The sequence below is a fragment of the Mus caroli genome, unplaced genomic scaffold, assembly GCF_978045245.1.
Source record: "Mus caroli unplaced genomic scaffold, Mus_caroli_1 scaffold_1, whole genome shotgun sequence".
Taxonomy (NCBI): domain Eukaryota; kingdom Metazoa; phylum Chordata; class Mammalia; order Rodentia; family Muridae; genus Mus; species Mus caroli.
In genome coordinates, this window is record NW_028227256.1 from 176,517,467 (window position 1) to 176,542,511 (window position 25,045).

Consider the following 25,045-nt stretch of genomic DNA (forward strand, 5'->3'; position numbering starts at 1 on the left):
CCCTTGAGGTAAATACTTGAAGCTGGCTGAAAGCAGACGAGGATTGAGAAACACCTTGGGCTTGCCATACTCATCCTGAATCCTCCCAGGAGACAGGGCAGTGGGTAGGATGGCGGAGAGTAAACTGACATCCCAGGACTCTGCGGTGAACGTCAGTGTGGCATATGTCTGGCAATTCCCTCAGCACCTGGATTGTTTCATGCCCATAGGAGGTGAGTCTAGACAGTGACAATAAAAATCAATGTAGCCATCCCCCAAAGACAGATAACAGCCTGACATTGCTTGATGGCTTCCTGTACAATCCCAAAGTGCTACTCTGGGACTGCAAACTCCAGCCATCTTCATGGTGAGAGCCCAGAGAACAAGATAGTAACTCCCACTTCATGTGAGAGGACCAAGAGACAGGGAGACGATTCTGGCCCATGTGTATCACCATAAAGTAGTGCCAGCTTCATGTTGGGAAGTGAAGAAACAGGATGTCTGGGGCCCTCTCAGCACAGGAATAGAAGAAGGTCTGTGTTGGAAAGAGTCTACTTGAGAGAAAAGAAAGCACTCTTTTCCCAGATGTCGGCACCTCAGCCACAACTAAACAAGCCTCTTTGTCTGTGGCTGACATCTTGTTTGATGTGATCCTGTAGTTTTCTGATGCTCTGTGACCACCAGGGCATCCTTCTCCTTTCTTGTCCCGCCCTGAGTCATCTACCAGCTTCCCCTGCACAGAGGTTCCAATCCTCTCAGCTAACGAGTGTGTGACTCTAACCTTAACGAGCAAACAGAGAGACTCCAGAGAGGAACAGGAATAGGACATTCCTATACTTCTATGTTGAGATGGATAACCAAAGCTAACCACACAAGCAGAAGGTGAGCAACACATTAAACAGAGGGGAAAGGATAATAAAATATCGCCTGCTGTTTAACAATCACCGGGTGGAAACGTTCCGGGAACTGTGCAGCTGCCGCACTTGATGGCTCATAAAGCCCCAGTAACGTCCGTCAAGGGCCTTTTTTCTTGGTGAGGGACCATTTTTTTCCATGCAGTTATGATAGCATCTGGTTCCTGTCCCTAGAAGTACAGGGAATCCACAGGCTCAGGCAGTGGCTGCCAGGGGAAGAAATGGGCTGCAGAGGCATCTGGCTCCTTGGATGGCTTTGGGGGTCACTTCTGACCTAAAGGACATTATCACAAAAATGCAGATTAGGATTCAGTGGGAAGTCACTGTCACCTGTTGTGTGCTAGGAGGGCACTGGGTAGTTTAGCTCCTATATCCCCTCTACTGTGAGGTTGCCATTCTCATCACTGCAAAATCAGTGTCCCAGGCTGGGTAAAGGACACAGCTAGGCCACACTGTTAGCAAGTGACAGGCTGAGTTCCAAGTGGCGAATAAGTGCAAACCGCTTGAACTATGCCACATCTTGCTGTGTCATCTTTCTGCGAAGATGGAGGGTACATGGAAAAAAAAGTCTCTGCATTTGCTTAGCCTACCTGGGTACCTGGGTAGATGTGTTGAAAAGAGAGTATTTTTCCTGAATATTAGACATCAGTGATGGCAGTCCTAAGCATGCACTGGTTTCCACTGGGTTCCCCAGACCTACATCCAGAAGTAAGGATGCCTGTGGAATAAGAATATGGTCCCCAGGGTGTGTGAGAACATTAAATGGGAAATAAAAAAAAAGAAGAAGAAAAGAAGCCAGAGACTGAGACAGTTCTAGATAAATCTGGTTGTGGGTGGCATCTGCTCCAGCCTGATCCTACTTGGGAACCCTCAGGGGTATACAGAGCTGTCCTGACCTGGGGCCAGACATGGGGGCGGGGCGGGCTCGCTGCCCCCTCCTGGCTATTAAGCTCTGTGGCTGCTGTAGTAAGGAGGATGTGATCATAAATCCAGCTCTCAGGCAGAGCAGCCTCCGGCAGCCCAGGGCAGGCTTTGCAGAAGAGGTATAGGAAGCAAAAGCATGTTTGAGAGGGGAGTGTGGGGGGGTCTGGGCTGGGCAAGGCCACCGTTACCCACCACTGCCTGCCCCTAGCACCCGTCTTGCAGGAAGCAAGCCAGCAATACCCAGGACTGAAAAGCAACCTGTGACGTAGTTCAATCAGTTTACACTTAACTCTGTGTAGCTTACCAGTGAACGAGAGTCAGACTGTGGTCATTTTATTTGGTTTTGACAATTGCTGGGGGTAACCCCAATCTATTATTCTAACTGCTGATCTGGCTAAGTCCTAAGCTGTATACCCCAAATACTTGCTGGTTCTTCTGGCTGTGTGTTCCTGGTCTGTCTCCTCTCATGGGAGCTTCCTCTTCCCTCCTTGTCCTTTCTTCTCTTCTTCCTCTGTAACCCCCAAACAGGTAACTCAAAACTCCCTCTAACCCCTCCGTAATTGGGCCGTGCCATTTCTATTTGACCAATGGTTTTAAATTAAGGAACAAAGTTTGCACAACAAAAGCTGGTAAAGGTAAAAATTTACTCTTAGTCAACTAGATCTTCTGGTACATAATTTAGCATTACAATACACAACAACAGACCAGAGCTCAACACTGGGGTTTCTACCCAACTCACGCGTATCCACAGAAAGAGTGCTGGTCCTCCTGGAAGTCAGCCGAGTTCAGGTATCTCAGCTTCAATCAATGTGCAGTAGTTCATCAGGTTACTTCATGTCATAAGGTCTAATAGCATAATGCCGACTTCCACTTCTTGAGAATCCAAGGAAATTATCTCTAGGCAAACTTCCAGGTTTTTGTTACAAAGTGGAAAACCAAAAAAGGGAAAATGAAAAGTGAGGGATCGCCCAGGACAGGGCTCTCCTGTCTGAACCCATGCTGTGTAGTGAAGCAACGCAGATTCCAGAATTCACACACACCTCTCTCCAAAGCCAATAGCAGCATGCAGCAGAATTCTAGAGCATGTGAATCCACAGAAACCATCTCTCCTGTTTAAACAGTGTCAACTTTATTATTGGGCATGGGTCCTAGCAGGATGCAAGCACCACACTCCTATGTAATTTGCAGCAGAACATGGCCTGTCCTTGGTTTATTGCATATTGTCTTGTCCCTCAACATGCAGGGCCCTAGAACCAAGCATGTGATATGGTTTTAATGCTGTGGCTTAGCAGAGGCAAGGACAGATATTTGTTTCCTTGAGCTGGTGGATGGAGTGTGGGGTGTCTTCCAGCATCCTCAGCCTGGACACTACAATAGAGGAAGCCTTCCTAATAAATTAAAAAGGTATAAAATATTAAGATGTTTCTTAATAACAATGGAGTTTCGTCTTCTTAAGTGTTCCTGTCCTGTAGAGTTTGGTACTAAAGTCCTCACAGATTTAAAGCTATGGTAGTGAGAATTGCTTTACAATAATAGCAACAGAAGTGGGAGGAACACAGAAGAACACAGATGCAGAGCTGCCACGGACCAGTGACTCTGACACTGAGATGCACCTAGAGAGACTCTTCATTTTTTAATGCATATTTGGAATTTCCCATAGTAGCAAGTAAAATAGATCATAAGCCTAGTTTGCTCTCAGAGATTCCTTCAGAAGACTGTCTGGAGGTCTTGCCCACTGGTCCCTGACTGTCCTTCATGTTTTGTCTGGTTCCTAAAATATTTCTGCCAGAGAGCTCAGATCTTAGGGCCACTATAAAAATACCTGAGAGTGATCTATAAAGGACACACTTATTTCATATAGATTTGGATTCGAGGAATTCTAGGTCTAGTGGTCCACATCTGGTGAAGACCTTATACATTTCCGGATCATAGCATGTCAACAGCATCAACTGAGCTAGGACGGGCAGCAGGCGGCAGGTGGCAGGTAGCAGGCAGCAGGCAGGAGCATAAGATGCTCCTGTTATCAGGAAACCATGCTTAGAACAGTTAACTCACAACTCAGTCTTGCAATAACAGTGCTAGTCTATTTACTAGGGCAGAGCTCTGATGCCCTGATTACCCTTTAATGGTCCTGATTCTCCAGTTTGGTAGAGGGACGTGGGGAGCACATTCAGATCCTCCTGGCGTTTATCCAGGAGGCTCACCTCCTTTTGGTAATTATGGAGGCTCTGGAGGTTAAACAGGAAAACCCTAAATTGCAACTGCTATACTTGAGAGTAAGCTTTAAAAAAATACTAAAAACAAGCAAACACTGCCCCTCCCCCCCCCAAAAAACCTATCATCTAGAAACTGATATGAATAGTAGTATGTCTCATGGAGAATTCTCCCTGAAGAAGTGTCTGATAGAACTGAAGGCTCTTCCTTCTCCCAGGTTGCAAAGGATTAACTCCAGCCCCTCTCATTTCTTTCAGGCAAATTGCTACTGGTGTCCCTGTGGCATGCCCACAGACGGTGCAGTGGGTCCTGGATAGCCCGTGGGCTCTATGATAAGGGCCATCTTCCACAAACTCTATGAACTCCTGGGATATAGTTAGGTTGACGATAGATTGATTGACAATGGTAGATTGGTACTCTACTTTGCAGATGTTAGCCCTGCTTCAGCCTTAGCTTTGCCTGTTTGCTTGTCACTGTGAGGAGGGCAGGTCTTGATGGTGTCCTTGCTGACCCAGTGCTGCACTGTGACAGCTCCTGTGTTCTATGCTTGCTGCAGAAAATCACTCAAGTGGTTAGCGCTGAGAAGCTCATGGGTGATATTACAGTTTTAACCTTTCAGAGTAAATCAGCACTGCGGGGCTTTTGTTTTGTTTTGTTTGTTTAAAGCATCCACAGAGTGAGTAAGAATTGAGCACCAGGAGGAGAAATCAGAGTTCTTATACTTACACCTGTCCCCAAACTCCTATGTTGGAAGCTTAATTCCCAAGGCTGTAGTACCCAAACGTGAGGCTTGTAGGAAGTAATTAGACTAGGAGGACTCTACTCACAGAGGCATGACTGATGTCCTTCCAAAAGAGCCCTGAGGGAGTCTGTCCTTCTAGCCTATCATGTGAGGATATGTAGAAGGCACCATCCATCCATGGGCTTGAGCCTGCTGGTGTCTCGATTGCTTGTCTTCCCAGTCTATGGAACTGTGAGCAAAGATTTCTGTTCTCTATAAACAACTTCATTTAAAGCATTTTGCTACAGCATCAAGAGTAGACTAAGACAGAGACTGATCATGTTAGGAAGGCATTAAGATAGGTCTTGAGGTGTGGGTGATGCTCAAAGGACTGGAGGGGACTTTGGAGTTTCTTCCTTAGTGTAAATGTCATAAAAACATCTCATGACTCTTAGTTTGGTCTGGAATTTAATAGCTATACTTTAGTTATAGGCTTAGAGTCACAACCTAAAGTTAAAGTAGAGTTTTATATTATATAGGGCTACATTGAATTTTAATACTATATATATATATATATATATATATATATATATAGCATACCTGTAGAGCCCAGATGTGTGGTTTGACCTTTAACTAGACTTGGGAAATTGTGATATTTTGTTTTCTTATAGGCCAGACTGACTATTCACAGTACAGCCAGGACTATTTTAAAACCTCATTCCCTAACTTTAACTCCTGGTCTCCCTGCCTACAGATCCCAAATATTGGGGTTATGCCATGTACCAACACATCTGGCTAGCCTTGTGATGCTTAAAGTCTCTAGCATCCAGTAGCCATTACACGCTGGGGGCAGTACAAAATGTAACCAGGGCATTCCTGGAGCAGAGAATATGCCAGGACCCCCAAACAAAAATCTACTGAGCACATCTGAACCACAGGGCTGATTCTGTTGCATTGGCCCATAAGGCCAGAGCAGCAGCATGTGTTCTGAGGAGCATAGAAGCAGACACACTCTGCCGTGCTACCAGAAAGGGGCCAGCATCTGCAGCTGCCATCATGAGGTACCGCTCTCGGGATGAGTTCTAAATCCCTGCAGACTGATGTCATACGGAAGTGATTTACACAGGCTGAGGACAGCAGGGTGGAAAAAAGGGAAAAAGGCAAAAAACAAACAAACCAACCAACCAACCAACAAACAAACACCCCAGACGTTTTTAAAAACCAAGGAGAACTACTTACAAGGCCAGAGGCTAGCTGGGCATACCCCAACAGGAAACGCATTTCCCCAATAATCTTGTTGCTCAGGGTCTTTGGATGGCTTACCTTTGAATCACCTCTGTTTATGGAGTCTCAGCAATGCCTTTCACTGTCAGGAAACCTTTCTCTTTTCAGATCTAGTCCTCATGGCTAGCTAGCTCTGGAGCTCTAAGGCCCCAGATTAATCACCTCCTCTCTGGCTGACTTACACTTCCATCTTGTGCTGTCCAGCAGAAGAATTACTGGGGACAAGGACACGGATGCACTCAGCGCTGGCTGGTCCCAAGCCCCTTTACACTGGACATAAAGGGAGGCAGAAATTATAACTATCCCATCTCAGGCTGGATTATGGAATTTTGTAGTGAAGATACTGCTAACACCTTTGGTTGATGAGGAGATAAAATAGCCTTGATATGTGTCTGCTAGAGGGAAACATACATTTTCAGTGACAGTTTGCATGGAGGAAGTTCACCTCCTATGACATGCATCTAGAGCTCACGCTGCTTGCAGCTAATGGGTTCATCGCAAAGTGGGGTTACCATACATGGAATCCGTTTTTATTCTCAAATGTAGAAAAGATGTCTGGCTACCATGGTTGTGTTGTTGCTGATGAGAGCGAGAAATGTATCAGGGTGGTCCAATGGGTATGTGTTTTGCCTTGCGTGACACCAACAGTACAGTACAAAATACAGCTGGCATGTGTCTGGATAGAGTGTGGCAGGCTTCTGTCTTTCTGCCGGACTGCTGCGGCCCATCAGTTGCTTCCTGCAGTTGGTATTTTGGGTGGTCATTTTCTCTCGTTGTTTTCATGGTTCCATCTGTAAGTTGCTTTCCCTAGCTAGCTTCAGAGGCAGTCGTCTGTGGCTCCCTCTAGATTGCTGGCTTTCCAAGGCTGAGGGAGAGTGCTTGCCTCCACACGAGGTGTCTGACTTAGGAGGGCTATCTTTGGGTATCCTGAAGGGCAGAATTCATTATGCTCACTAAAACTATTCCCATAAAATTCAGCACAGTGTCCAGAGGATGCCATGGTAGGGTAGGGGCCGGGGTGCTAATGCACCCCGCTGCTGCCGCTGTTCAGTTTTTGTGTCTGTGGTTGAGTTGACTTAGTCTTCTCACTGGGAAAATAAGGAGATCAGAGATGTTACCCCTGCAGCTGGGTGTGCTCAGAGCAAATACTGACACGGGCTCTGAGAGACTTGGCACTATGCCACATCTTCCTGAGCGATGCGGAGGGGGATGAGTATTACAAAATAATAAAACCCAAAGCGACATTATGTGGGATATTAAGTTTGAATGAAACTTTAAGATAAAACACGGGCTCCTAAGCATTTTTTTTTTTGCTAGATTTGGACAGCTTGAGTAAATTTTCCTGTCACTCCGTCTGTATTATCATATGTTCTGGTGAAAAGGAATGCGGTTTTGCATTTACAGAGCAAAGCATTTTGATTTGTTTAGAACTATTTTCCAGTTTTTTCTATTTACTACCTTACCGAGCTTAGCTTTAGCTCTGTTGTTTCCTTACTCTTCTTTCTTTTGGATTATACCATTCTTTTCTGTAGCATTTGGAGCCTGAGATCTAATGCATCCTTTAAATTGCTATTAATATTTAGGCTGCAATTTTTTTATTACTGACCATGTTAGTTGTAGTTTATAGATTCTGATACGTAGTGTTTCCTTAACATTTTGGTGGTATTCTCTTTTTTTACTCAGTATCATCCATATCTTAAAAAAATAAAAAAGAATGCATTTCCAAGGGAAGAGGGTCCCTATCTCCCTGTGCTAGGGCCTCCCTCATCCATGTTAGGGAACATTTTCTTTCATTTGGTTATTTTACTTCTAAACCTTTCTAGTTTAATTGCATTGTGATCAGATAGTATTGTGTCAATTCATTTATTCATTATTTATGTGTATATACACAATGTATGTATTTCTGTGTGTGCATAATTGTGTGTGTGTGTGGGGGGGGGGATATGTGCGTGCACACGTGTGCATATGTAGGCTCCGTGGTGCCTGTGTGGAGATCAGAGAGCAGCCTCAGCCACAGTCCGCATGACATCCTATGTTTGAGATTAGGTCTCTTGGTGGTTCTTTCTCTAGGTTTGCTAGGCACTCTGGCCTGTGAGCTTCCAGGAGTTTCTTGTCTCTGCCCCCTACCTCTCTCTAGGAACACTGGGATCACAGATGTGCCTCCATGTCCACCTTTTTTGTGGGTTCTGTGGCAGATGGAAGCCTTCACACATGCAGTGAGCACTTTAAATCCCAATGCAGTCTCTTTGGCCCATGCTGCTGCTGCTGCTGCTGCTTCTTCTTCTTCTTCTTCTTCTTCTTCTTCTTCTTCTTCTTCTTCTTCTTCTTCTTCTTCTTCTTCTTCTAAAAGGACATATTTATCATGATCAGCTACATAAAATAAACTTTATGACATTGGGAGTTTTAAGTGTACAACTCAGTATCATTAGTTATATTCACAGTGCTGTACAGCTGCCAATGCTATCTGTTTCCAAAACTATCATCACTGCAAGTGGCTACTTTGTAACTAATGAGCAACAAGTAAATCCCCATCTGCCTATTGACCTCTGGTTTATCTTCTGTCTCTAGGATTTGCCTATTCTGGACTTGTCATGTAAGCAGAGTCAAACAGCATGTGTCCCTTTCATGGCTGGCTTCGTTGGCTATGTTGACACAGTGTTCTTAAGGTTTGCCAATACAGTGGCATGTGTTAGAACTCAATCCCTCTTTATGCCTAAAGAATGCTTCTGTGTGTGCACATGCCGCACTCCAGTTATCCATTCTTCTGCTCCTGGACCTTTGGGTTAATTTCTTTTCTGGCGCCATTGCTGAAGAAAGTGTGACGGACATTAGCAGGTAAAGCATCTCTTTGGGTCTCTGTGTCAACTTTTTTTGCCTCTGCACCTCTGGGTGGAATTGTTGAGCTCCGTGGCAGGCAATTGCACATGCAGCTTTCTGAGGAGGAACTGCACTCTGCACTGATGTTTTCCATGGCAACCACACAATTTTGCGTTTCTCCCAGGATGGTGCCAGGGCTCCTGGTTGTTTGTTTTGTTTTGTTTTTTCTAGCCTCACTATTTGTTTTTCTTTTAAAATGACAACAATCCTAGTGGGTGTGAGATTGTATAATGTGTTTTTTAAATTTGCATTTCCCTAATAGTTAATGATGTTGATCAACCCTTTGTGTATGTTTTGAATGCTTGATTATCTTCTTTGGGAAAAAAATGTCAGTTCAAATCCCTGTTCTGTTTTCTAAGCTTTCTTTTGCTGTTGAGTTTAGAATCTCTATAGAAACTCTGGATATTAAGCCTGATTTGCAGACACTTTGGGCGTTCTTTAGGTTATCTTTATTTCTCTTCTAATAATCCTTTGGGGGCACACAAGTTTTTACTTTTGATGAAGTTCAATGATCTACCTTTTTTGTAAACTTATTTATTTATATATATGAGTACACTGTCTCTGTCTTCAGACACACCAGAAGAGGGCATCAGATCCCATTACAAATGGTTGTGAGCCACCATGTGGTTGCTGGGAACTGAACTCAGGATATCTGGAAGAGCAGTCAGTACTCCTAACAGATGAGCCATCTCTCCAGCCCTGATCTGCTTTTCTTAGCTGTTGTTGCTCATACCTGGAACATTTAACCTAAGAATCCATGCCAAGTCCTATATTCGATTCAATCTATATTTTTCCTAAGAGTTTTATAGACTCAACTTTTATATTTAGTTGTTTATCATTCTGAGTGAATTTTTTGGATGGTGTGAGGTCAGCTGCATTCTTTTGCATATACAAATCTAGCACACCAGAAAATCTGTGATTGATCTTGATATACTCGGGCCTCTTAGAGCCATGCCACACTGTTTGGGAGCCTGAGATAAAAGGAAAAATCAGTGGTGGTGATTGTGTCTTCTGATGGGATTTCAAGATAGACATCACGTGGAATGATGTGTTTCCTGAGGGTTTTGTTTTGTTTTGTTTTTTTGTTTACTGAGTTTTTTACACCTCTTTCAGTTGTACATGTAAGACAGACACCTGGCCCTTCCATCCCAGCCCCAGCCCTAGGAAAAGGCTCTGGCTAGCATTTCTCTATTTCTCTCCCCCAGCTCTATTGTTTTTCTTTTTCTTTCACTCTAACTTTTTTTTAAGCAGCTACTGTACAAATATATATATATATATATATATATATATATATATACACACACATATATATACATGCCATTTAAAATATAAGTGTTATAATTTTGCTATGAAATGTGACTTTCAGGGTTGCAATATCTTTTGTCTTGTTTAACATTTGGGGGCTGTATTTTACTTTGCTATAAGGATCATAGACCAGAGGTGAAAACCCGAGGTCCTGTCCACTCTCTAGTTTGTATTTGATGAGTATGAAGCTCATCAGCTTTAGCAACAGTCAAGATTACTGTGGTCACAAAGTTAAAAACACATTACTCCACTTCTTAGTTCTGACTCAGTCACAGCCTCCTTGAGTGGTAACATTTTCAAACTGTGCAAATATCCTCAACATGTTCAAGTAGGGATAGGCCACAAACCCAGCCAAGAGCTTACATGGTCAGGTCCAGGTAAACTTTGGGAAAAAGATGCTACCTCCTAGGATTTAAAGTGACCCTTGGCTGAATACGTCTCATACAGATTTGAAAGATGTAAGTTGGAGGAAGGCCAGTTGGCTGAGGAGGAGGATTCAACTTATTTTCCATAATTTGAGATGTTTTTAGTAAGATTCTGAGTTCCTTTTAACCGCCATAAGTTCTATGAGTGAAGGCCGTATTTTATTGCTCTATAAAATATAGAGTCTCTTTACAGTTTGTTCTTGGGATTCTTGCTATAACTCCATACCCTAGTTTCCTAAATTCAGCATTCACTGAGGATGCCTGAAACCTTGGCCAGAGTACATTATTTCCTATATACACATCATAATTTAATTTGTAAATTAAGCAAGAGCCTACTAATAATTAATAATTATATATAGATATATAGTTATTACAGTATACTATAATAAAAGTTGCACGGATGTGGTCTTTTTCTCCAAGTATCTTGCTCAACAGCACTCACCCTTCTCGGGGTGATGTGATAATAACCCAATGCCCATACGATGAAAAGAGGAAGTCAATGCTGCAGGCCTTCTGGGTATCATATGGAGAAAGGGCAGAAAGACAGATCATAGCCCAGGAAGGATGATGGGAAATGACGTGATATTTTATCATGCTGCTCAGAACATGATGCAATTGAAAACTTACACGTGGAGTACTTCTGGAATTTTTGGTTTACTATTTAAGAGCTGCGGTCGATCATAGGTGTTGAAACTGAATTAAAGGGACTAATATGTTAATCAGCCTGGGTGCATTCAAGCGGTTGGGTGGTACTTGAGGCTACAGTCTTAGTTTTCTTCTCAATGGTTCTCACATCTGTGTTTGAGCATCTAGGGGAGTGAAGCTGAAGAAAGGGGGAAATCAAACCCGGCTGGGGTTTGGCCTCACCTGCCCCTCCCCAGTGCATTCCTGCTTCTCGCTGCACGTTGACTTCCATGAACAGGAAAAAAAAAAGGCACAAGCTGGCCCAGAAAGTCTCCTTCCTTTGTTTCCCTCTGAGGTGCTCAAAAGCATCAATAACAGTGTGGGAAAGCCCTGGCTGAACAGAACTTCGCAGGTCCCCCTTGATACCTTCCACTGGGAGCCTCCACACAATGCCTTAGAAAGCGCTCTGTCAGCTAACTGCTGCTTCAGGCAAGCGTGGAGGTAGCCTCTGAGGAGTCCTCAGTGGGAAAGACCTGCCCTGCCCCAGAAACTGCCCTAGTTCTCAGCCAGCAGGCTCCTCTGCAGGAGAGAAGCACCCCTCAGGTTTTGATTTCCTTTTCCCTCTCCCTTCTGTCCTTAGGACCAGGGAAACTCTCAGCGGGGCTTGGCTTTCTAACAAGCATCAATGCCTAGGTAGCTCACGTTCCCTTGGTAGAGACAAAGTCTCTGCATTAGGAGTCGCTTAGCTGTGCCTTCCATTTGAGGTTAAGAAAAAAAGAGATGCTGGATATTTAGATCTGTCTACTTGTTTCTGTTATTTTGAGCTGAGGCTGGCCTCCGACTCATTATGTAACCCAGGCTGGCCTTAGATTTTTGGGTTTTTTTGTTTTTTGCTTTTTTAATACTTATGCTTCCACTTCTTAAGAGCTGGCGTTACAGGTGCAGTTCTTGTCAATCAGCCTGCTGCCATGGAGCCTTATGTCACCCTGCTGCCCTAGGCTGGCTCCAGATCATATTTACACTAATATCCTACCTCTCAATAGTGCCTGTTGGTTGATTTTAATTGAATAGAATTAGTCCTGAGCCATCGAGATAAGACCATAGGACATCAGCATTTACAGTTGCAGTACAAGCAAATGCTTGAAGTGTGGTACCCAGAGGAGAAGCCTGGCTGGATACAGAGGGCGGTGGAGAGGACAGATATCGTTTACAAAACAGTGTTCAGCATATGAGTTAAATAGACCCCAGGAGTGAAGCAGAGAGTGTATATTGTCCAGAATACTGTAGTTAGGAAGACCTATTCCAACAGGACCCAACAGCCTGCAAGCCTTGGTATGTTTCTCTGGGCTTCCTTTAGCTTACAATGGCCCACTTGGGGTGACAGCCACCCAGTGCTGGTGTGATCTTCACTTCCCTTCTCTGTAAGGGACTTGAGCACCTGTGGAGTAGGAGTATCCAGGGAGTTCTGGGAACCCATGGTGGGTGTGTGGGCGGGTGACAGCATACATCGTTTACAGCATCCAATTTCTCTACCCAAGCAGAATATTCTTAGCTGATGTTTTTTGTGTTTTTTGTTTGTTTGTTTGTTTTTTTGGTTATTTTCTTGAATGCTTGCCCATGTCATTTTTTATGAACGGAAAAATAAATCATGTAATGGTTACCCCATTACATGATAACATCTTATTTAATGACTACCCTGTAGTATATTTAAGTGACTCGCTATGATAAATGCTCTTTCTCTGAGTATCCTTGCATGAGAAGTCCCATGCATGTCCCTGTTTGCTGTCTTCACCTGTAAGTCTAGCAGAAAAATCTTTGGGGTTGCTGCTATTGTAAGCTGTTTGGGGCAGAGGGCCACAGTCTGCCCGGTGCTGAGTACCCAGCCCCTGGAATTGTACCAACACTGAGTGTTACCTTGGCCCTTTGATAGCTTAAAATTGTATAACGTTTGAAAATTTCCCCACGTTTCCTTTGGTTAGTGGTTTCTGTTAAAGTTTTTTGTTTCTTTTCTTTCATACTCTTCTTGGAGTATTTGGGGTTTTTTTCCTAGTTTCTAAAGAACTCCATTATGTTATTTTTAAAGTATGAACTGAGTTACCCAAAATATTTTAATTTTTAATGAAACTGCAGTGGCCAAGCTCCTTTTATAATGTAACCCCATTATCGTTTCCCAACTCTGGCATGGGGCTGTGCACACTCAAGGGACTACATAAATGCTTTTAAATGAGAGAAAGATCCATTATCTAAATATGCCATTGATGTACAGGGTTGGCTCGTAAAGTAACACGAGAATTGTTTTTTCTTGACCATTAGGAATTATAATAAGGAAAACTTTTATAATGAATTGCTCTAGGGAGGGAAGCTGCAAGGAAAACAGCGTGTCATATCTGTGACCTTAGACTGCAGCTCATCACAGAGGACAGATGTTCTCAACCAAAGCAAAAGTACTCACTGACTGTGCCTGACACTCCTGCAACCTCACAACCCAGATGGCTGAGGCAGGGAGATCATGATTCTGAGGTTGGGGCCGCAGACTGAGATTCCACATCAAAACAGACAAAGAAACAATAACAAAAACAGTAGTACAACTCAGATGCTTTTTCAAGTCACGCAGTAGTTTATACATACAAACTGTGACTAGCAGAAGAAAGCTTAGAAGTCATAAGATCCCCACTCATCATTTTCTAAGGAAATAAGACAGCAGTATGGTTGAGGCCTCTGCAGACCTTGTTCATCTCTCTCCTCTTCCCCTCCAGAAGTGCTCGGTTTAAACACCGGGCATACATGTTTCTCTAAGCAATGTGAAACATTGTGTCACAGTTTTAGAGTTTTTACAAATGTTACCACCCATGTTTCTGTTGCAACATTACTTCCTCAGCGTTATGCTTCTGGGATTGAAGCATCTTAATAACGTGGAACTGATCTATTCTGTGGAAATACCACAACTTATTTATCCTCACTCTTCACCATCATCCCAATATTTTGTGGTTGTGCACACTGTTGGGAATGTGTCCATCACCTCCCCTTGTGCGCATGCGCAAGCTTTCAAAGGTAGTGATGAGATTGCTCCAACATAGAGATGTGTGCCTTCTCCTTTTCTAGAAGCTGCCAAATTGCTTTTTGTGGTTTAAGGTAATACAGAAATACTTGCATTTTCCCCGAGGAAGTCTTGCAAAAATTATGCCAGTTATTATTTTTGAGTGCTGGAGGGCCAGAACTGCTCCAAGGATGAACACGCATTCCAGTCTGCATCTTTTCTGCTTTGAGAAACAGATAAAAATACTGAGGATCTTGCCCAGGCTTAATAGCAAGCAGCAGAAACCTAGTCAACTGTCCTCAAACCCATCTCTTAGCAGCAGTCCAAGCTCCAGGTGGTAGCAAGAGACCAGCTATACTATGTTTAAAATGACATGAAGATAGCAGCCAAAGACTCTAAGGGGACAGGGGGGTGGGGTGGGGAAAGGCAGGATAAGCCTTGGGCAGGTGCTGCTGTTCCAGGGTGTGGAAGAACAAGCAGATGGTGACTGGATATATCCAGCATCCACTAATGAGTCTGACCAAAAGTCCGTTCCAGGCTCCATATGCTCCACATTCAGGTCCATCCTTTCCTGCCTGCTTCACTGTAGAGGTTCGTTGCTCATATCTTCATGCACTTTAAACTTCCTTTTAACCTAGGACAGGCGACTTGCCACAGAAAGGTCAAATAAAATTTTTAGAAGCAATAATGGATGCAACTTGTACATGTGAATTTTAATTGCAACACTCTAATCCCCACTCTAAGTGCCAAACTTTCAGGATTAATTTGTTGCATGTGTTGGTAACAGGGCACTCAGTCTTCGGAGCGGATTCATTGCCCGAGGGCCCTCATTTGCTAATGAGTAATTGTTGCAATTTTCAGAGAAAATGCTACTGGTACAATCATGTTTGAGCATTCATCAAATATGACGTGAGCCCAGTTAGGAGAAACGTTAGCGTCCTTAGCCTGCAAATAAAAGCCAAACATTCATCTCCCGCATGGTAATTTCCCTAGGCTGGTCACCTCCATTATCATTTGGAACAACTGGTGAACTGTAGGTAGCACAGGTCTGTAGGTAGTACCTGCGGATAGGAGCAGGTTTTAGCACTGATAAGTCTGTAGTCTTGTTCCATTGCATCTTGTCACTCAGGCCCATTTTGGAAGTAGGCAGGGGTGGAAGAGGAAGCCACTTCAGTAGGAATGCATCTCTGTGTGCACACATCACAGACAGCACTGACATGCTAATTACAGCTTTAGATGGAGCATTTCCTCTTTCTGCATTTTGTTTGCAAACACCCAATTATTTCCATCCTGCGGTCTGGAGAAGAGAAAAAAAGGAAAGCAAACCCAAGGGAAAGAATTGATCAGTAGTTTCTGCAGGTCTTGCTGCCTACCTACCTATCTCCTCTGTTGTGGTTTTGCTTCCCCGACAGGTTGGAATTTGAACTCTGCTTGCTTCCCAATTTAGTTATTCTTTTAGATCCATTTATTATTACTATTGTTCTGGTGGTGGTGGTGGTGGTGGTGTGTGTGTGTGTATGTGTGTTTACCTGCATGTATATAAACATACCCTGTGCATGCAGTGCCCACAGAGGCCAGATGAGGGCACCAAATCTTCTGGAACTTTCTTTACAGTTATGAACTGCCCTGTGGGTGCTGGGACCCAATCCTGTGCTCTCTGCAAGAGCATCTAGTGCTTTTAATTCCTAAGCCATGTCTCCTCCCCCTAGTTATCTTTTTACTCCTACTTGTCTGTGGACCAGTGGTTGAGATTCTACAGCTATATCAAGGAGTTCAGCCTTGTCTATTGTGGGACTTAGAAATAGCACCTTGTGCCTGTCTAGACTGCACTGAACTGATGTCCCATACACCTGTGGCATGTTCCTGCACAAGGCACTGCTACTTCCTCTGGGACCACTTAGGCTATGCAACATTGTGGAACCTGGACATATAGAATCTTGGGATGGACCAGTCATTGAATGGGAACATTGTGGTTACCTGAGCCGGAAGAAGAACTGAGTTCTTAAGTCAAAACCAAGCTATGTTCTAGAGCAGCAGAAATAAAAAATATGTTTGAAGAGTGGAATAAAAATCTCATCCTGGCGAGGATAAGCCTGTTCTTTTGGTGAAACCACATTTGCCTGTTTTTGCTTTTGTTTCTTGTGATTGGAGGGTGTAAATTAGTTGGACTGATAGCCCAGACAAACCTGCAGTCCCAGCAACTTGGAAGGGCTGAGGAATGATTTCTGTGAGTTCAAGGTCAACCTGGTTTACAGAATGAGTTTGAGGCCAGCCAGGGCTACAGAGCAAGATCTGAAAAATAAAACAACAACGGCTCCCCCAAGAAAAGACCCAAAAAGAAAAGACGAAAGCTAATAATAGACAGACTAATAAAACAAGATATTTAAAATATTGCCTACACTGGAGTCTTTGAGAGTTTCCCACGTGTTTCTTTCATGAGTTTCTGAGTTTGAGGGTTTTGTTTGTTCATTTTTTAATTCTATTTTCCCTGGTTCTGGGGGTTGAACCTAGAGACTCACACATGGGCTCAGCCCCTGAGCTCGGTCACAGCTCATCAGCTCTTAGATTTAGGTTTTCGGGTGGGTTGTTTTTGCACAGCGAGCTTGATTTGCTCACTGTGCTCCACACAGAGAGGCCCAGCTTCCCCAGCACCGTTTTCGGAACAGGCTGTCCCCTCTCCCGTGTGTGTCTTGGCACCTCTGTTGGAATCAGTTGGCTGTAGATGCTGGGTACCTGTCAGTGGATAAATGGAGAAAGAAAGTGTGGCTCTCTATGCACAATGCAGTGCCATCCAACCATAAAGAATAATACAATCCTGTCGGTTTTGGCAAAGCAGGTGGAGCTGGGGAACACTGTGTTAAGTAAAACGGGACAAACAAAACGACAGGCACCCCTGCATCCCATCTCATACCCAGAGCAGCTAGTGTTGACCTGAGTGCCAAGCAGTGGGTGGAGTGGTCAAAAGGAGCTTTGATTTCTTCAGCCATGTGGTATTTATGAAATGAAATACCACACTAGCCTCCCATCATGTGTGCACTTAACACATTTTAATCAAAAAGGACATAAAATCAAAAACAAATGGCAGGATGAGAGATGGGAGAATAGTGGCGCAGTCTGGTGATCCAGTGCAAGGCTGCTCCTGTTTCTATCCAGGCACAAAAGGACACACAAAGCTTGGGCATGTGAAGTATAAAGTCTGTGACTAAGGTCTCTTCCTCTTTCTCTAATATTTTCACCCACTTGTATTCCATGGAAGAATAAGGAAATCCAGAAAAGCCCTAGGTTTTCTCAAGAACAACCTAGCCCCACTTTTGGAAATAGAATCTGATTATAGCACATCCATTTCCTCGTGCAGTTGACTGTGCCTGATCTGGGACACAGTGCTAAAGATCATGCGATTGATTCTGTTATTTTAGGTATTTATTTGTGTGTGTGTGTGTGTGTGTTTGTGTGTGTGTGTTTGTGTGTGTGTGTGTTTGTGTGTGTGTGTGTGTGTTTGTGTGTGTGTGTTTGTGTGTGTGTGTTTGTGTGTGTGTGTGTGTGTGTGTATGAACTCTGTGTTTGTTTATGTGTCCATGAATGTGTGTTTATATATGTGTACGTATATGATACTTGTGTGTATGTACACACGTGTGGCCTGTACTGCAATTCTAAACAGTGTTGGATTACTTAGGAGTGATGCAGCAAACGTTCTAAATTGACTTTTTGGTTCTACCTTCTCACAAGTTTTCTGAACCTTATAGCCAGTCAGAGCAGCTTCTTATTGGTCACTAAGCATACAGGGGCCAAGTGGCAGTAGCGGTCAGTGGTAATTTGCTGGGACAAACCAAGGAACAAGGAAGTGAATACAGAATGTTTGATCCCATTACACAACTGCTTTGCAAGGTTAAGTTTAGGTCTCTGTGGGAGATATCGTGAGTAGACTCGTGTTATACAGAGCTATCATCATTGCACAGCAACCTCGATCTTCATGAGGTCAGCCATACCTGCTGGCAGAAGACCACTAGGATAAGGCTTAGTAACTATTGATGTTCCTGCACAGGAAGAAGAGGTAGAGGTGTTTATTGGACTCCCACCTGTCCTGGCCACTCCTATTTATTCCTTCTCTGAGCACATGTGATCTGACCATATGGGTCTCAGGAGGGACTAGATATATAGGCTCAGGGAAGTTAACTGAAGGGAACTCCATCTGCATGGACAATGGAGAAGCTGTCATGCAGGCTGGTGAAGACCTCCTTGTGTGGCTGCTTTGCGGTCAGCCAGGCTTCTCTAGGCACTCCTCACATGCTCTGTAAATAAGCTTCACTGGTTTTCTCAGGGTGAACAGCAGTTAGACTGCTTTAGTTTGTCATTAGGACCATATGAGGAAGGGTGGGACGTTGTTTTATGTCTCCCTAGGAGAGAAATTCCCTTGACAAAACAGTAAAGGGTTTTCTAACACTCTAAATGTCTTATTCCTGAGCTCATCGTGGAGAATGGGAAGGGTACTTTAATTATGATGCTATGGGATGGCTGTAAATGTGTAGATATCAGATGGCTGTAAAACATATCGATATAGGATGGCTGTAAAACATATAGAAAGAATGCCTTGCAAAACTTAGTTTGTCACGTGTTCTTTTTTAAAGGATGTAAACATTTCCTTTTCTTGTGTGCGTATGAGTGTTTTGCTTACACCAATCAACATACAACACGTGTATGCAGTGCCTGCAGGAGCCAGATGGGGGCATCAGATTCCCTGGTACGGGAGTTCCAGATGGTTCTTTCTGAGTTGCCATGTGAATGCTGAGAACTGAACTCAGCTGGGGCCTCTGAAAGAACAAGAAGTGCTCTTAACCGCGAGCTGACTCTCCAGTCCTGTCTACAACCTTCTAACACCAAGGTTGTAGTTACTTCCTAAAACACCAAGACTGGCATATTTTGTACAACTGAATATTTCAAACAGCCAATCCAAACTAGAGCGAGGCCAATAACTCGGAAGAGGGAGGAAGTGACCGGCTTGGCCATGATCTCCTTTACTTACATCTTCACAGGGTAAACACAGTATTCATGGCAAACACCAGCCCTAGTTGGGTAGCTTTGGGGTATCAGTACCTTCGATCATAACTACCGAAGACACCATCTTGTTTTGCACTTATAATAAATAGCCACACGAGAAAGCAGAGACACAGAGCTGTCAAGCCATGGCCTAGACCTTTTAGTTTTCCAGAGACCTGGTGCTCTGCATGTTAGTTGCCCAAACCACTAGACTTGGGGCTTTGAACTCAAGGTGTTTTAATGTAAGTTGCCTTCTATGGAGATGTCAACGGGCAATGAATGAATTAATGAGTGGGTGATACTTATAGGAAGTCCCAGGAAGATTCAGAGAGACTTTGCCAGCCCAGTGAGTTATGCTCAGATTGGAGACAAAGTGTAGTATAAGACACGTAAGTCCAGCAGAATGGGCAGATGGATGCCATGGGAAATGAAATGGGTCACATGACTTCTAAGATGCCTTCTGTCTTCTACCTATGCTTGCCTAGTAGGACCCTGTAAGAAGACAGCCTACCCCTTACAATGCCCTGGAAGGCAGAGTAGCCACTGTCTTTGTATGCCAGCCTGAGAAAATAAGAACGATACCAGCTGCCACTGACTGGGGCTCAACCCATTGCACATCCTGTGTCAGGTCCTCACATCGGCCCTAGTAGATATCACCTCTATTATGTACAGGAGGAAACTGAGTGCCACCTGACCCTACCTGCCCTTGGGGATTGAAGGTGAGGTGGTGCAGAGTCAATGACTCAGACTCCAGGAACAAGTGAGAAACACTGCAGCTAGCTCATCTGAACACTGCTGCAAGCTCCTTTAATACCCTCCACCCACACCCCATTAGCCCCAAGAAAGCATCTCTTATAAACAGCAGTTCCTGATTGGCTGGCACTGTCTGCATCAGCAATCCTTGGTCTCTCAGGTGTTCCTCAATTAGGTCCTCCTGCAGGAGATGCTTTTGCGGCTGTGTGGCCCATTGTTTACATAGTGGTGGCCCCACCGCCACCACTCCTGCTACAACTGAGGAAAGTCAGGTGACTTGCAGTGTCTCAGGGCTCAGAAGTAGAAGTGAGGTCAGAATTCATGCATTGGCAAAGCAGTTATCAAGCTTGAGGTCCCCACAGCATCAGGTATCTCCAGGGGATCAATATTATGGTGGGTTTTCTTCATTTTTCCTTGACTGGAAAGGCTAAGTAGGAACCAGAATGCCCTGGAGCATGATAGAAGTGAATCTAGACACATGAAGAGCCTCATAGACTCCTGGGGACCATGAAGGCAGTGGTTAGGGAGGCTTCTTGAGGCAACTCTGTCCCAATCTCTGTGTGTGCAGCATATGTCCATGCTCTTGGTGTGTGCAGCATATGTCCATGCTCTTGGTGTGTGCAGCATATGTCCATGCTCTTGGTGTGTGCAGCATATGTCCACGCTCTTGGTGTGTGCAGCATATGTCCACGCTCTTGGTGTGTGCAGCATATGTCCATGCTCTTGGTGTGTGCAGCATATGTTCACGCTCTTGGTATGTGCAGCATATGTCCACGCTCTTGGTATGTGCAGCATATGTCCACGCTCTTGGTGTATGCAGCATATGTCCACGCTCTTGGTACAGCTATTGCTAGCCTAACTCCAGAGCCACTTCATCTTGTGCAGATTGTGAGTCAAGGTGTGAGAGGAAGTGGCAGGGTGTAAGATTGATCTGTGGCCTGTCAGTGAGTTTGACTCAATTCCAGGAAACTAGCAGTGGATGAACGTGAGATTTCATTGTGTATTAATGCCCTAGAGACAAACCCATGCCTCCTATTCTCTAGTCGGGAATATTGTGTTGCCAGCTTCATGGTCTAAGATTTTCCGTGAATGATTTTTTTCATGATTCATTGTGAGATACATTTTATTATTGCTGTGCTGCAGAGATTGAAAAAATAAAGTATATTCTCCTCTCTCTTTGTAAAATGTAGACTTTACTTATATCTAATCATGCCATCCCTACCCTTCCTAGCCTTTCCCCAAACCTCCCTGTTCCTTTATGTGTCAGTCAGCTTTCTGTTGCTGTAACAAAAATCCCTGATATAAAAAAGGGGGAGGAAAGGCAACCTTCCTGCTCCCATGCTGTGAACTGCTGTGTTCTGCTATGTCATCACAGCTTGATAGATGGCACTTTTAAGATGGTGAGCCAAAATAGACCACTCTTCCCCCTGATTTGTTTGTGCCAGAGAAAGCTAACACATTGGCCCTTAATCTCAATATTCTTTTTTACATACCTTTTATCTGAATGTCTGAGTTTTACTTTTATCTGTCTTAGTTGGTATCTTATTGCTGTAAAGAGACACCATGACCAAGACAACTCATTATAAAAGAAAGCAGTTAAGTGGAAGCTTGCTTACAAATTTAGAAGTCAGTCCATTATCATCATTATGGGAACATGGCAGCAAACAGGGAGACATGGTGCTGAGAGTTCTACATCCTGATACATAGGCAGAGAGAGGAGGAGCAGGAGACTGGAGCTGGGGTGGGTTTGCTAACCCTCAAAGCCTACCCCAGTCACACTCTTCTTCAGCAAGGCCACACCTACTCCAATACAGCATCGATTCCTAATCCTTCTCAAACAAGCCACTGTCTAATGAGCATTCAAATATATGAGCAGATGGGGTTCATTGCTTTTCAAACCATCACAGTCTACACAGACAAGAACTCGGTGGAAGAGGGATCTTGTTGACTCTCTGGTTTTCTGCTCTACACCTATACTTAGACCTCGACATGTACACAGGATAGAGTCCTTGGGCACCTCTTCCCCAAACCTGTGTGTTTATGCTGTATTCTCTTTTCAAGTAAATCCCAGGCCTCAGCTCTTTAAAAGCCGCTGTATCATCACTGAGTCAAGTGTTAACATTGCAATGTGTTTTGCACAGAGGATTGCAGAAAATAAACTTAATTGACACAGGCTAGTGCTGGAGGATTCCTGGAATAAGGAACTGGGGTTGATGGCAGGCTCCCAAGCCACAGCCTAGACCTCACAACTACCCAGTAATCTAGTGCCCTACATGTCACCTGCACAGAGATGCTTCCTGGATGCTGCCGCTCCCATCAGTAGGCACACCAAAAGTTTTGAAGGCCACCTGTAAATGCCTAGGTGTAGGTGCCTCCCTTCTTCCTCCTGGCCTCTTTTCCCTCCCCCAGACTACTCAAACTGAACACTAGTAGCTTGATGCACCTCTATACCGATCTAGCTGCCATTGCCTGGAGAATCTATTTGGTCCCAAACCCAGCACAGAGGTTGAGGGTAGATGGCAGAGACTGGAAACAACTGGGAACAGGGCTGAGATCTTGGATCACTGAGCAGGTAGAGGAGGGAGGGGGTGGAGAGGTAGGGTGCTAACACCCTCTAGCGTAGAGCATGAGAGAGGCAGAACTCTGGTCCCCAGACAGATGAGCTCCCCTGGAAAGGAGACATGCAGCTTGGAACAGAATACTCCAGACAGGGTCTGACAAGACCCAGAGAATGCAGAGGTTGCAGGGCATCCTTGGACAGCCAGATGCTCTGGCAGGAAAAACACAGAGTGTAACCTTCCTATCACAGTCTGAGCATAGCTGGATTGTTCCTGGTGGAGGGTGCTTACCACTAAGGCTTGCTCCTCTGTAGTCACCCTTCCTCCCTGTGGAGCTGTCCTCAGGGACTCTTGGATCTGGAGTACGCTTGCCCAGAGCATCAGAAGTGCACCTCCCGCTCACACCACACCTTACTATCCTAAATACGTACCTCAAGCCAAAGTTGCTAACGAGCTTGGAGAAACGGGTAAAAAGGAAGACAGTGGTGGCGACGAAGGAGCTGAGCCAGCAAATCCAAGAAACTAAATGCCGGCGGGAAAGGCTGCTGAAGGACAGCAGGCAGCTAGTAGAGGAAAAATACCGTGTACAGGCTGAAAACCAGCTTTTCATGGAATACCTGTGTAAAAATAAGGAACAGTGTGAGAAGAAACAGGAGGAGCTGTGGAAGCAGTACGTCCAAGAATGTGGCGAGATAGAACGCGAGAGACAAGAATTGGCATCCAGATACAACCAGAGAAAGGCAGCTCTTCAAGCCCAGCTCCTGCAGGGCAGAAAGACCCAGAGGATTTGAAACAGCAGTTGCAGGCACTGAAGCCAGTTTACAAGGTAAAGGAGGGCCAGGACATGAAAATACAGACCTTGGAGAAGGAGCAAGAGAAAGTTCGAGGTGAGACTGCGACCAAGGACAAGGAGGCACACTTCCGGTTCCTACGGGAAAAGGCACTGATGGAGAAGGAGCTGGAAATCAACACCACGGGGCTTGAGCTTCTGAAACCTCAAAATCCACTCCCAAGGACATACTTCCTCTAACTGGACGGTACCTACTCCAACAAGGCCGCACTTCCTAATAGCGCCACTCCCTACGGCATAGACTGTGGTCTTTGGGTGTAGGTATAAAGTTTTCTCAACCGACTTTAATAAGGCTCAGCCTCCCCTCTAGCTCACCACACACCAGAGGCAGTGGAAAGGAAAAGTTATTAGGACACGGGGGAAATGGACCTGCTTAGAAATAGTTCTTTGGGGGAGAGTCCAATCTTCATTGTCAGGGTATCAGCCGTTCAGTCCTCAGGCAAACACCAACATGAACCAGCAGCTGCAAACCAGTCCACTCAGCAGACACCACACAGGAACCAGCAAGGGCAGTTCAATTCAGAAGAAACTGCGAGGCTCACCAACCGGCCCCAAGTCCACCGCAGAAGTGGCAAGAAAGCTGCAGGAACCTCAGGAGCTGCAGGAGACTTTCTTTGGTGAGTTTCTCTTTATGATGTCACCACAAGCAAACCCAACAAGGCAATGTAAGGTGAACCAATATGTGCCTGCCATCAGCAAAGAATAGCGAGGCGGAGCAAAGTGAACCCCAATGCTGGAGCGCCCACTGTCTGTGGGGTCATATTTATATTCCTTTTAAACATCATGAGTCCTTTCACATGTCTGCTATAGCGAAACATCCTTTCACCTGTGCCTGCTCCAGTAAAACATCCTTTAACCTGTGTGCCCCAGCAAAACATCATTTGACATAACTGATTTTCCTAAGGGAACCATTTTTATGCAAACCACCACTGGAACCAACTTCAAACCTAGTCCAAATCAAAGAAAAGGGAGCTGGAAACTGAGGCACAGAGCAAAAGGACAGGAATTAAACTGATCTGTGCCATGTACCCACTGCTATAGGCTCCCAGACCCCAGGCCTGCTGACTTACTGCCTGCTGGCTGCTTGCTGATTGCATACATTACTGCATTCTTCCCCTAAAGCTAGTGGTCAGAGAGCACTGATTCCCAAGAAAGAGCCTGGTGCTCAGGGTTCCCTTAAAGCTATACAGAGCGTGTCAATGAAAGGATGGGGAAAACCACAGAGAAAATGCTGTCTGCCCTCCCTGCTCACTCACCCTGAGAATTTCGTGTTGTTTGTTTTTGATATTTAATTCCCTTCTTATTCATACAGGTTCTTTAAACATTGAAATGTTTGCAACTCTTCAGAGCTACTTACCCCTGGAAAAGTGTGTGTGTGTGTGTGTGTGCGCGCGCGCGCGCATGTGTGTGTGTCTTGGCAGAAGTGGATGGCACACTCTATCAAATGAATTATTTTTGAAAGGAATTCTTACTGAGCTGGGGCAGGGGTAGGAAAGCCACAGGATGGTCCTTGAGCCTGGCAGCATAGTCTCTTGCTACCCACAAA

General features: G+C 44.7%; 1 protein-coding gene and 1 pseudogene across 3 annotated transcripts in view; both read left to right on the forward strand.

Moving 5' to 3' along the window:
* Kif26b (kinesin family member 26B) overlaps positions 1 to 25,045 on the forward strand; it is a 403,420-nt gene that overhangs the window by 202,411 nt on the left and 175,964 nt on the right. The gene's annotated exons all lie outside the window — the stretch shown is intronic.
* On the forward strand, positions 110 to 23,679 carry LOC110310029 (uncharacterized; annotated as a pseudogene).